The following is a 13855-nucleotide window of genomic DNA, read 5'->3' on the forward strand; positions in this document are numbered from 1 at the left end:
ATAGACATATAGATCAGTAGAATAGAATTGAGATCCCAAAAGTAAACCCATGCTTATATGGCCAGTTAATCTACAACAAAGGAGGCAAGAATATACAATGGTCTCTTCAATAAATGGTGTTGGGAAAACTCAACAGCTACGTACAAAAGGATGAAACTGGGCCACTTTCTTTTCTTTTTTAAAAACTGGGTCACTTTCTTTCACGAGTCACATAAATAAACTCAAAAATGGGTTAAAGACCTAAATATGAGACCTGAAACCACAAAACTCCTAAAAGAAATCACAAGCAGTAATTCCTTGGACATCACCCTTAGCAATGCTTTTCTAGATATGTGTCTTCAAGCAACAGAAACATAACCCAACACAGACTATTAGGACTTCACCAAGATAAAGCCTTTTGCACAGTGAAGGAAACCATCAGCAAAACAAAAAAATAACCTACTGAATGGGAGAAAATATTTTCAAAGCAGATATCCGATGAGGGGTAATGCCCAAAACATACAAAGACCTTATGCAACTCCAAAAAAACAGACAAATAAACTGATTTAAAAATGGGCAGAGGACCGGAATAGACATTTTTTCCAAAGAAGAAGTACAGATGGCCAACAGACACACAAAAAGTTGGTCAACATCACATCATCAGGGAAGTACAAATCATAATCACAATGAAATATTACCTTACACAAGTCAGAAGGGCTAGTGTCAAAAAGATAAGAATGAGTAAGTGTTGGTGAGGATGTGGAGAAAAAGGAACCCTCGTGCCTTGGTGGAGATGTAAATTGGTAATGCCACTGTGGAAAAGATATAGAAGTTCCCCCTGAAATTAGAAATAGAACTACATATGATCCAATAATTCCACTACTGGGTATTTACCCAAAGAAAATGAAAACACTAATTCAAAAAGATGCATGTACTCCTATGTTCATCACTGCATTATTAATAACAGCCAAGATATGGAAACAACCTAAATGTCCATCAGTAGATGAATAAAGAAGAACACACACACACACACACACACACAAATATTACCCAGCCATAAAAAAGAATGCAATCTTGCCATTGGCGACAACATGAATATACCTAGAAGTTATTATGCTAAACGCAGTGTATAGAATTGTCAAGTCACTATGCTGTACACCTGAAACTAATATAACATTTTATCTTATAAAGTGTAAGATAAAATAAATAATAAAATAATAATAATAATAAAAGATTTAGGAAACTTCATTTAAGTAGACATATAATAAAAAATTATTGTTGAAATAAAGTTTGCTAGAATGACATTACTTGATTACATGAAAATTTATAATTTTATAGTCTTACACATCTAACAAATATAATATTTGCTTAGTTGATTAGTAAGTTTAAGTAGAATAAGAATGTATGCCTGTATTTTATTTAATGCTAACAATTAGGAAGACATGGCTGTTTTTTAGTAAAATCTACAGTATCAAAATAATTGTGTTTATCCAAGATTTACTCAAATCAAGTGAATTTGAAAAATATTTCCATAATCTCAGAAATTTTAGGATTTTTTAATTTATATAAGCACTTACTTTTTATCTAAATTAATTTGGTAACACCATCTGGAGGGAAAATATCACATACATGTAATATACATATAGACAGACACAAGCAGAGATTTTATGGTTTTCATGCCAAAATTTTAACCACGAGTCAGGCATAAACACAGAATACAAAACTCACTAGAATGTATAAGCGTTGGTCCTTGCCACTGCCCTTCTTTACATTTTCATCAGAATTGTGTTTCTGCTAGATGGAAGAAGTTATGGTTACAGGCTCAATATGGGGGTTAAACTCTTCACCTTTGTGGGAGGCAACTTTTATGATTGCCTTTGCCCCAGTATGTAATCTTACGGAAGCTGTGGACTAAATCTGGGCTGAGGGACTGAGGAGACATTGAATAGTTGGGTGTCTCCAAAGCCCATATGAGTGGGCAAAACAACTAGTCTACCTCCAGTTAGTTTTTTTTTGCTTTTCAACCTCAAGTGGTTGCTTTAGGGTTCCCTGGGTCCTTGAGACCCCTGATGGGGGAGCGTGGATTTTGAGTGACTACAAGGAGTTGAGGGTCTAGAATGGACAGGGAAGGGTCTGACAGGGGTGAGCAGAAGAATTCAGGAGGTAGGGGTATGAAAGCTGACATATCTAAAGGGCTAAGGGAGCTGAGGGGAGGATTGGAGGAGGTAAAAGGATGGAGGCATGAAGGGGATGGGAGAGGATACATCTTAGAGGAAACGGTTTGGAAGATATTAAGTTTCCCAAAGAAGCCCTTGAAATGACAAATTACTTGCAGTAACATTACGTTTCCAAGAGGAAAGAAAATAAACAGAACGAACGCCATAGCAAAGAAGCATATAGTTAGTGAGGGTTTGGGAAGGAGGGATTTCAATGGACCGAAAAGCTGCCATGGTCGCAATGGTCTCTATCAAACAAAGAAGCTTGCCTTTAACACAGGCTTTCTGTCTTAAGAACAAGGACATCTAGGACTTTATCCCAGCCTCTGTTTGCCTGGGATTCCAATTTAGCTTCTAGAATATACTCAGAATCTTAAGAGTCCAAAAATCTGCCCTTCCTGGCTTCTACAGACCGTTTCCCCCCGCCTGTTTTTCCTAGCAATGAATCAGGGGTCAGCCTCACCAATAAATTTCCAATCAGTAAATCAGGAGTGAAGACAAACCTTCAAAGTTATGCAGCTGGGGCCACTAGCTAAGTCAGTCACATATAAAATCTGACTTCACATACCAGATCTGGTTGGAAATAAGAAGCTCCTTTGTATTTTTCCTGGTATTTAGAAAGACTTATTATAATGAAAGTAATGCCTGCTCCTGTTTGAAGAGTGAAATGGGACACAAGCATTGTAATAAAAAGCAACTGTCCCTTAAACTCTTTCTCCTACCCCTACTAATCTTTTTGCCCAGAGAGAGAACTCTGTGGCTTTTTAAAAAAATTTATTTTCAGCATAACAGTATTCATTGTTTTTGCACCACACCCAGTGCTCCATGCAATCTGTGCCCTCTCTAATACCCACCACCTGGTTCCCCCCCCCCCCCCCCGCCACTTCAAACCCCTCAGATTGTTTTTCAGAGTCCATAGTCTCTCATGGTTCACCTGGTTCACCTCCCCTTCCAATTTCCCCCAACTCCCTTTTCCTATCTAACTCCCCTTCTCCTCCATGCTATTTGTTATGCTCCACAAATAAGTGAAACCATATGATAATTGACTCTCTCTGCTTGACTTATTTCACTGATTTTGATTTTTTTGTCCTTGTGTCGGTTAAATGAGAAAAAAAGGAAGAGCTGAAATAAAACAAAAGCATTTATCTGAGGTCTCAGAGTTACAATTTGGGAAGTCTAGACTTGGGAGCAAATTTTGTTCCTCTAGCAAGCAGAAGTCAAGGGTTTTCAAAAGACAAAATGAAATGTTTGTATATGGACTCTGAGAAACAAACTGAGGGTTTTGGAGGGGAGGGCCAGGGGAGTGTTTTGGGTGAGCCTGGGTGGGTATTAAGGGGGGTACCAATTGCATGGAACACTGGGTGTAGTGCATAAACAGTGAATTCTGGAACACTGAAAAGAAATTAAAAACATAAATAAAAATTTTTTAAAAAGAGAGAAATGTTTGTATGGGTTGTTTCCAAAGACTTTTGGTTGAGGTTGGCAGTGGAAAACTAAGGTTGGCTGCATATAGTTGACTGTTAAGGCTAAGGTTATCACTAAACAAAGTCTCTTACTGTAGCAAGTTGCAGGTGTTTGGGTAGAGTCCTAGGAATATTTGCAGTTTAGAGCAGTTCAAATTGTTTGGTTTCATCTTGCCAGAACGTGCATAAAGCCCGACTCCTTGGTGCCCTCTAGTGGCCTCTTAGCTCTCTGTAAAAACTCCTTGACCTAAGTGACTATCTCACTTACCTCTCACATGTCTAAACTACTGTGTTTTTGCATCGCGACTTGCTGTCTGTTGACTCTGCTCTGAGGGATCAGAATCATCTCTTTCATCCCACCCTGTACCTTCCCACTCAACTCTGTCACGATCCTCTTTCCTCCCATGGTCACACCCACATTTTTAAACAATCATCTTCTGATTAAGAAAGTAAAAGAAAATCTTCAAAGAAGAAGAGAGTCAGAGAAATGACATTTCCAAAAGAAATGTATTGAAATAAAATACTGGAGGATTTTTCAAGCAAAATAAACCCAAGGAAAGATGGACGAGACATGTGACACAAGAAACAGAGATGAGCAACAAAATTTCCCCAATGGTGATTGTGCCTGTAACCTGCTGCTAATGCACCTGTGATTTTTAATGTAACTCCTAGAAAATAGTTCCTAAAATGGAAGGAAAGTTGTATGTAAGTGTTGGGCCCCCCCAAAATGGGTACCCCAATAATGGGTCCGTGATTAAAGGAGCGAGACTGATACAAAGCAAAAGTCAAGCAAAGCTTGATTTCACGCCAAGCATCAAGAATCAAACCGACCGTCAAACGGACCGGTCGGGGCAGGGGCTTACAGAGAGGATGACCCCTCCCTGCTGTCCAGACTAACTTTTATAGAGCAAAGGCCATGTGGTTGGGCCTGGCCACACACAGGTGGCCAATGAAATTGTAACACTCAGAGAAAGCTGCACAGTCATGCTAGGTGACCAGTTGAATTACAATTTACCCTAGTAGACATTTGAACCAGCCTCTCACCTTGTTCAGAATTGGCACCCAAAGGTACCCAAAGGGTGGGGCCCATACTCCTTGGTAGCTAGGAGACAGTATGCGCCCCCACTGACTGAATACCTTCACCTGGCCTGACCCACCCTTGTACTTGGGCTTTGTTACCTTGGACTGGTTTCCGGGACTTGTTTTTAAGTAAGTTCCCCTGGCGGGGAGGGGCAGAGTCAATATAAGTTTTACAACAAAATGGCAGTTCAACCGGGGTGGGGCTGCTCTGGCTGAATAGGCCCTTACAGTAAGAGCATCTGAAACAAAACTTTCAGGTGGCTTCAATCAAGTCTTGGAGGAAGAGCAGAAATAAAGGCAAGCTCAATATCTTGTCTCATTCAGAAGTTGACCAGCACTTCTAGATATTGAGAAAAATATATATATAGGGGCACCTGGGTGGCTCAGTGGGTTTGAGCCTCTACCTTCAGCTCGGGTCGTGATCTCAGGGTCCTGGGATGGAGCCCAGGGTCGGGCTCTCTGCTCGGAGCGGGGCCTGCTTCCCCTCTCTCTCTCTGCCTGCCTCTCTGCCTACCTGTGATCTCTCTCTGTCAAATAAATAAATAAAATCTTTAATATATATATCTATATCTCTCTAACTATATATATAGATAGAGATGTATAAATTGTTAAGGGGACTTACAGATTTAAAAAAAAAATAGGTTATAGAGCTTTCAAACCACTAGAAGAGGCAGGAGGAAAGAACTCCATGACCCACTTAGGAATGAAAATAAGAAGGAAGCATGTTTCATAGGAACATAAAATGAAGGGAGAATAAGTCCAAGAAAATCAGTAACCACAATAAATGTGACTTAAGTTCTCTAATTAAAAGATGGAGACTTTGGGACACCTGGGTGGCTCAGTTGGTTAACTTGCTGCCTTTAGCTCAGGTCATGATCCCAGGGTCTTGGGATTGAGCCCCGCATCTGGCTCCTTGCTCAGCGGGGAGCCTGCTTCTCTCTCTGCCTCTGCCTGCCACTCTGCCTGTTGTGCGCTCTCTCTGACAAACAAATAAATAAAATCATTAAAAAAAAGATGGAGACTTTATCTTGTGGCAGAAAAAATCTTATGTTTCTTAAAATATAATAATGATGAAAACAGCATACGCTTATTAACTATATGCTTGACACTGTTCTACATACACTGTATGTAGTAACTTATTTAGAGGAATATCTAAAACAAGATCACAGAGAAAGTGTGTAAACAAAGGGGGGACAATCAAAAGTATTCTTCTGAATAATTCATGCATTAAACAGGAAATCAGGGGCACCTTGGTGGCTCAGTCAGTTAAACTGACTCTTACAGTTTCAGCTCAGGTCATGATCTCAGGGTTCTGGGATCGAGCCCTGCTTCAGGCTCCCCACTCAGCAGTGAGTCTGCTTGTCCCCCCCCCCCAAACTCTCTCTCTTTCAAATCAATAAAATCTTTGTTCTTATTGTGTTATATTAGTCACCATACAATACATCATTAGTTTTTGATGTAGTGTTCTGCGATTCATTACGCATAACATCCAGTGCTCCATGCAGTCGTTTCCCTCCTTAATACCCATCACCGGAGTAACCTATCCTCCCACCCCCTAAACCCTCAATTTGTTTCTTGGAGTCCACTGTCTCTCATGGTTCCTCTCCCACCCCAATTTCTCCCCCTTCATTCTTCTGTTCCTTCTCCTAATGTACTCCATGCTGTTCCCTATTATGTACCACACATAAGTGAAACCATATGATAATTGACTTTCTCTGCTTGACTTATTTCACTCAGCATAATCTCTTCCAGTCCCCTCCATGTCAATGCAAAAGTTGGGTGTTCACCCTTTCTGATGGCTGATAAAGTTTTGAAAGAAAAGAGGAAAACAAAACTAAAATTACAGACTACTCAATAATAAACAAAAATGAATAAACTATCTGTAGGATGTGGGTCGGGTGATACACAGAGAATAGTGACTATTCTCACATGTACTTATTAGAAAGCAAGAGTTCCAGAATAAATAAGGTCACAGGCAGATCAATCAAAATGCCAGGCAGGACAAGGATAATAAAATGACCTTCCCCAAAAGTAAAATAAGAAAAAAAAAAATCCAAAAGATAAAAACAGCTACCAAAGAAATAAGCTCAATGAAAACGATAGCTTTTTCTTTCAAAATGTCAATAAAATAAGTTTTTTAGCAAGACTTCCAAAGGAAGAAAGAGGGGAGGAAAAAAGGAGGAACACATTAATATCAGAAACACCATAGAGGTTTAAACATCACAAGATTATCCCACAGAGTTTGAACCAATAGATATGAAAACAGAGATGAAAGGAATAATTTTCAAGGAAAATGTAAATGACCCAAATTGATTTGTTCATTCTGGTCTATTCAGGTATTGAACAGACACTATCAGTACACATTTTTACAATAGTTATACATCTGTTGTCCCCAAAACCCTTGTCCAGATGGTTCTGAGTTAATTCTAGCAAAACAACAGTCCTGTGGCCCATAAGAAAAGTTCTTAGCAGAGATGATGGAAAGTTTTCTTACTTGTTCTAAGTTAGTTGCACTTTCTTTCCTTTTTTTTTTTTTTAAAGATTTTATTTTTTTAAGTACTCTCCACACTCAACATGGGGCTCAAACTCACCACCCTGAGGTCAAGAGTCACTCCCTCACTCCACCAGCTGAGTCCAGTAGGAATTCCAGCCACAGAACCTTTATTCCAAACCAAATGAGAATAACACTGGGGGTGGGGCTAGTGAGAGAGAAAAATGAAGGGAAATTACATCCTACCACACTAATGACTATAGAAGAAACACTGATGTTAAATATGAGTGTACAGAGAAGAATATTGTAAAAATAATGCACCATGACTAAGTGGAATTTATTCTAGGAGTATGAGAATGGCTCAGTGTTAATGTCAATGACACAGTGGAGCCCACTCAGAGCTGGGGTAGGAAGCACAGGTTTGGGGCCCATTGGTGGGAAGCACCATCTTTAAGAACAGCCTAACCTTTTTTTTTTTTTTTGACCCCCTTTATTACAACCTCTTTCTATAATTCAGTCTCTGTCCAAATGTAAGTTTGAGCTGGTTCTGTGAAAAAGCATCATCCAGGCATACTATCCAGAGTTCATCCACTTCCTTCCTCCAAATGGAAAGGACTCGTGTGGAAACTGTTCTCACAGGGCCTGCATTTGGCTGGTGGCTTCTTTACAACCAGTCCTCATTCTACGTTGTTCTGCGTGTTATGAGAGGGTGCTGGCTAACTCTACTGCAGAGGAAGTCTTCTGAGGTGGGAGTGCCCAATGCTGATGCTCTCCAAATGACCCCAGAGATGCCCATTGCCCTGGGAGACTGCTGGTTGGGCAATTATGGGCAGTCCTTGCTGCTCCATACATACTGCCCCCTGCTGCCCTGCCAGGCCCAGCTAAAGAGAGAGCAACTTACTTCTCCCACTCTCTCAATGTGTGTGTGTGCTTTACTGTTCGTGTGACAAAATTACAACGGTGGGTGCGTGCCGGCTGACAGGCACAGGACTTTCAGTCTGAGCTTTTTGGAGAACAACAAAGGAAGTTATGTAATGAGGAAGCCTCGGGATGGCGGGGGCAGGCTTTGGACTGAGTGGGGTGAGGGGAGGGGGTAATGAGATATTAGCAAACCCGTTCTTTCTTTTTTGGAACTCCAAAAGGGATTTTTTTTTTTAAGTTCAGTTAGCCAACGTATGGTACATCATCAGTTTTTGTTGTAGTGTTCAACGATTCATTAGTTTTGTATAACAGTCAGTGCTTATTACAATACGTGCCCTCCTTAATACCCATCACCTGGCTACCCCATCCCTTTCCCCCTCCCCTCTGAAACTCTCAGTTTGTTTCCTGGCAACCAGAGTCTCTCATGGTGTGTCCCCTTCTCTATTACTTCCCATTCAGTTTTCCTTCCCTTCCCCTGTGGTCCTCTGCTTTATTCCTTATGTTTTAGCATATGATACCATATGTGACACCATATGATAATTGTTTTTCCTCCCTTGACTGATTTCACTTAGCATAGGCAGAAGACATGAGCAGATATGTCTCCAAAGAAGACATACAAATGGCTAACAGACACATGAAAAAAATGTTCAAACCCATTCTTTCTGCCCCTGAGGAGCACAGAGCAAAATCCCTCTCTGTCCATAACTGTCTCTTCTTTTGTATGTCAGTCCGTGCAACTGACTAGTCTTTTTGTAAGGAGTCATTTGCTGATGTCTGAGAATATGCCAAGGGCCAGGGAGACTTGATCCCTAAATTCCAAGGGCCAGAATTGTAGATGAAAATACAGTCACATAACGACGTTTGCCATGTGTGCTCTTATAAGACATTAACACATGTTCAAGCTCAAGGCGCAACTTGAGTAAGAAGGAAGAGGTTCATCCAGCAAGAAAGGTGGACTTCACCCAAGACGACGCTGGAAGAAGGAGTCTTGAGCAGGATCTTGGGGAAAGAGGACAGACCGGCAGAAAGACGAGAAGGGTAGAGTCATGGCTGCAGGTGCTGACTAGGGAAGAACAAGGAAGGGAATAACGAAAGAGAAGGCTGGGAGGAGAGGTGGAGATGGCGGTGCCACACATTCCCCCACGGACCTTGAAGAGGAGGGAAAACAGGTTTTTCCAAATCTGGGAGAGGAGGTAGCTCCCCAGCCTTCCCGAGCCTGCCTCTGCACTCCCAAATTCATCCTAAACCCCTTTTACTGCTGTTTTTTCTGCTCTTTCCAGAGAAGGATTAACTCATCCACTTGCGAGTTCAGCATGACTTTTTGCTTTGTCTCCTCTGGTGCCCCACGCTGTGTTTGAGGATGGTCCTTATGCTGCGGAGGGGGTTCTCTCACTCCCCCACCCCTAAGTCCCCTCCAGACAACCCCCTAGTTCAAACCCATTCTTTCGGATTAGGCATGCGTAATCCTCTGATGCAGGCCCTAGCCTGCCTGAACGTGGAGGGTCACTTTCTGCTCAGTCTTCTCACTTCCCTCTACTCACTCAAAGCCCTAGCTCATGCACAGGCCCATTCCCAAAAATCGGACAGTCCTGGGAGTCCCTGAGTGTGTCCTGCGTGTGAGTGAGCTACCCTGTGCCCCAGATCTGAACTGTCTTCTAGGAAAGATGTCAGTGTGGGGTTCAGCCAGGTGGCTGCACCATGGCCTCTGGCCATGGGGTGATGTGAGGTAGTGCTTGCTTCCTCTTCGTGGAGCTCCACTCCATTTGAGAAATCCCAGTACAGTGCCCCTATTTCCAGGTTCTATGTGAATCGCTTTTGTGGGCTTTACTTAGGGCAATGCTCTCAGGCTATCTTCTTTACTTCCCTTGCCATGCAGAGATGGGCAGAGCTGGTAAACAGTTGATCACCAGCCCTTTGTAGATAGTCCAGTCCAGTCTCTGCATCCTTCAATGTGACACTGAGGAGAGAGGGGCTAGCTGGGGATGGCCGTCCCGTTCCCCCGGGAGCCCCAAAGACCCCAGGCAGCCAACTGGAACATTTTCTCCCTGCTCTGATTCTCTGCAATTCATAGTCTCTGCAAAGCTTCCAACTACCTTTCCCCTCCTTCTAATACCTCAGGGGGATATTGTCCATGGAAATACCATTCACTATTTTTCTCACAGAGACAGGATATGACAGAGACTTCCTTGTTTTGTTGTGTCCATCTTGTTTTTTATAGCAAAGGGCAGAGCACGCAGTGTGTGTCTTAAGGTGGAAGGTGGGTGGGTAATTCTGTCACAGAGGAGCTGGCCTCCTGAACTCAGCAGATAGTTCATGTGCAGGGGACCTTAGTATCTGGGACCAAGACACATTACTACAGTCATGCCTTTTGCAGGGAGGTGAGCTCACCAGGAATCATCTGCTATTTCAGACTCCTTGTTATTACTGGCCAGGTACGTGCCTCATTCTCAACACCTATTGAAACCTCCACCTTTCAGAAATGGGGAAGCAGAAAATGATGGCTTTGGAGAGAGGACAAGATGGGTTGGCCTCACCTCACAGGCTGAACTTGGCTGTGGGGTGTGTCGTTCCAAGTGTGGCTAAGGGGAGCTACTCATTCAGGCAGGTTCACACAAGGAGGTAGGACTCTGAGCTACCCCATCACCCCTTCTGCCTCCCTGAGGTCTCTTACTGGGGCGGTTCATCTACCTGGAGACTTGGGCTGGAAATCACCTTGTGGGGCAAATGAAATCAAACCAGAGTAGATTAGTGAGCATTGGCTGACAGCTTGTGGAGGGCAGAACATTGCAACGGATCCTGGAGGCGGAGAGCGTGGGAGAGTTCTCTGCCTCTCAAGGTGTATAGCTTAGGATGCAAGAGTGGAAGGACGACAGACACACTGCTGTTACACAGCCCAAGCTCACAGAAGTGGCAAAAGCAAAAAATAATCTTTAAAGAGAAACTCAGGAGCCGAGGGACTGCAAATTAAGAGAACATCAGGTATTGTTAGGGTTTGGAGATGCAGAAAGAGAAGGCTGGGATGAGGTTAGAGTGAGGCCAGGGAGAGAATGCAAGGAAACATGATTCCCTTGGGTGGAGGGTGGAGGCTTTCCTTCATCATCAGTTTGTGCAATCCTTACTCCTCTGTGTGCCTTCAGAGGACATCCCAGAGTCTCCCAGAGAGTAGAAGGAACGTGCCCCACCTGCAAAGACTAGCTCCAGCCTGAGACCTTCTTTCTGGCTGTCTCTCTCCTCTCTGGGTCTTCCACCTTCCCCCGGACACATCCAGTGTGTCCAGACTCTCTCCCCAGCAAAACCTCTTCATGAGAAATAGTCTGAAATCCACTTACACTGTGGTGTGAACAGCTGAGATCTGAAAATGTTTCCCTTCACAGACACTTGCGCTCCAGTGAGCATCAAAGCCTTTGAGCTGGAGAGTGAGGTTAGACAGGGTGGACTTCAGGCAGTAGGTGGGCAGGAGGGGGGCCCTTTAGGGCAGAAAGGGGCATTCAGCCCCTCTGAAGTCCTTTCAGGAAATCACTAGTCTTCCTTCAAGTTAAAGGCTATTCAGTGCCTGTGCACTGGGAGCAAAGGGTCCACAAGGCATGTACCTCCTTCCCAAGAAGACGCTGTTGGAAAGGTTTGAGGGAGACTCCGGTTTTGAATTGTTTTATCAGCAGTGGGAGTTTGGGATTTTTATTCACTTGTGTGTTGGTTGCTCATACTTGCTTGCTTGGTCTTGTGGCTGAGACCCGGGGACTCAGTCTGCTTCTTCAGTGCATGTGAGATGTTGTCAGGGTGAGCGCTTTGGTCTGTGGTCAGGCGGTCCCTGACTGGAGTCATGCTCTGGTGGGTAGGAAAACAGAGAGTGCTCCAGCCCTGACCCAGGACAAAGCTGGTGAGGACAAAGCTTGATCCGCACAAGGGCAGAGCTTAGGAGAAACCCCCACTCCACCACCTCCTAACTGAGTTGCCTCCCTGTGCCTCAGTTTCCTGTGGTCTGAGATTCAGACCTCTCGATGATGATGATGTTGATAATTACTTTGTTATAAGTAAATGCTTGGTAGATAGTAAGTGCTCAGGTCATATTAGTTTTTATTACTGTGGGCATAAGTCCATGTATTCGTGAGTGTGTGTTTATGATCTCCTTCCCCTGCAGCCTCAGTGATGGAATTCACATGGTGTTTCACAACAGAGAGCTGAGGTCGGACTCTATCTCTCTGCCAGAAAAGGGTGTGGGTGCACCTGGGTGGCTCAGTCAGGTCAGCCTCTGCCTTCAGCTCAGGTCATGATCCCAAGCTCCAGGGATGGAGTCCTGAATCGGGTTCTCTGCCTAGCGGAGAACCTGCTTCTCCCTCTCCCTCTGCCTGCTGCTCTGCCTACTTGTGCTCTCTATCACTCTGTCAAATAAATAAATAAATAGATAAGAACTGAGGTCCCAATATGAATGCCAGGGTCTGGAGCACAGGGACTGCTCCCCTCAGGTGGTGGCAGCCTCCTAGCTTAGAGAAAGTGGGGCCCCCCAGCTGTGAGCCTGTCTAATGCTCTGTTACTGTGTGGTAGGAGAACCCGAGTTACTCCTTAACACAGGTCTTGACTAATTCCTCACTATCTGACTGGTCTAAATGGACCCATAAGTGTCCTCTGAGCCCCTCTTGTTTTGGAAGCTCCCAGCTGGCACTGATATACCATCATGGCTTTTGGCTTCATGGGACTCTGTCTTGAGAGTCCAGAAGAGAATACTGAGACACAAGAAAAAAGAGAAGGAACAGGAAGAGGGAGAGAAAATGCAAAGCCAGCGCGACACCCTGTTCTGGGGCTCCTTTGCTTCCAGTGTCTTGTCATCAGTAAAAGGGCAAGGGGCTGGACTTTCTGGCCAGAGCTTAGACCTGGGCCCATAGTCTGTGTTCATGCTGACTATTGTGTGACTAGTAATTCCAATACCTACTGGCCATCAAAATGGTCAAGTTCCCTCCAGGGATTCCTCTGACCTTCTCTTGCTGAGGGGTTCCCCCCTTTTTTTTGTATTAATTTTTTGAAATTTCTTTTCAGCGTAACAGTATTCATTGTTTTTGCACCACACCCAGTGCCCCATGCAATCCGTGCTCTCTCTAATACCCACCACCTGGTTCCCCCAACCTCCCACCACCCCCCCTTCAAAACCTGAGGGGTCCCTTTTGAAGCATTAAGGAGCTGTTCCAGCTTGCTCCTCTGCCTGCCCACCTGTGTGTGAGCTCCATGAGGGGAGGGTCCCAGCCCCCTGGCCCACTGGCTTCACTGGCCATTGCCCCCTCCCTGTTGTATTCCCACTGGCTGGGTCCTTCCAGCTGAGAGACTTGCCCCCACCACACACACACACACACACCATTAACTCACTTGCATACTTCCTCTGGCCACTCTTCTGCTACATGACCCAGCAGCTTCTAAAGGCTTTCTTCTACACCCTGGTGATGTGATTACCATGTGGGTAGGGCTTTGCAGCCATAGGACATCAAGAACATGTTTTCAGGAGAAGGAGAATGAAGCAAAGGGGTGAGGTGGCAGAAGAGGGGAGATGGGGAGATCGGAGGAGCTGAAGGAATCTGTCTTCCCCTCATGGGTGCTAAGCTGAAGTGAAAGGAGACTGTGCAGTCTAAAAGATGGAGAGCGAGATGTTTGGAAGGTGGTGGCAAAGGCTGGTGGTTCTGGCTTCTATTTACTAAAGAGCACCTAGTCCTCCCAGGGAA

At 44.1% G+C, this 13855-nt stretch overlaps 1 protein-coding gene across 2 annotated transcripts in view; it reads left to right on the forward strand.

Annotated features, from left to right (window-relative positions):
- The first annotated feature begins 10400 nt into the window (after positions 1–10400).
- The window catches only part of BTNL9 (butyrophilin like 9), a 47534-nt gene continuing 44079 nt past the window's right edge, over positions 10401–13855 (forward strand). For both annotated transcript variants that reach the window (XM_032335218.1, XM_032335216.1), the window contains exon 1: positions 10401–10582. The gene's annotated coding sequence lies outside the window, so the exon portion shown is untranslated. The remainder of the gene's footprint in view (positions 10583–13855) is intronic.

This window comes from Mustela erminea, chromosome 3 (genome assembly GCF_009829155.1).
Source record: "Mustela erminea isolate mMusErm1 chromosome 3, mMusErm1.Pri, whole genome shotgun sequence".
Lineage (NCBI taxonomy): Eukaryota > Metazoa > Chordata > Mammalia > Carnivora > Mustelidae > Mustela > Mustela erminea.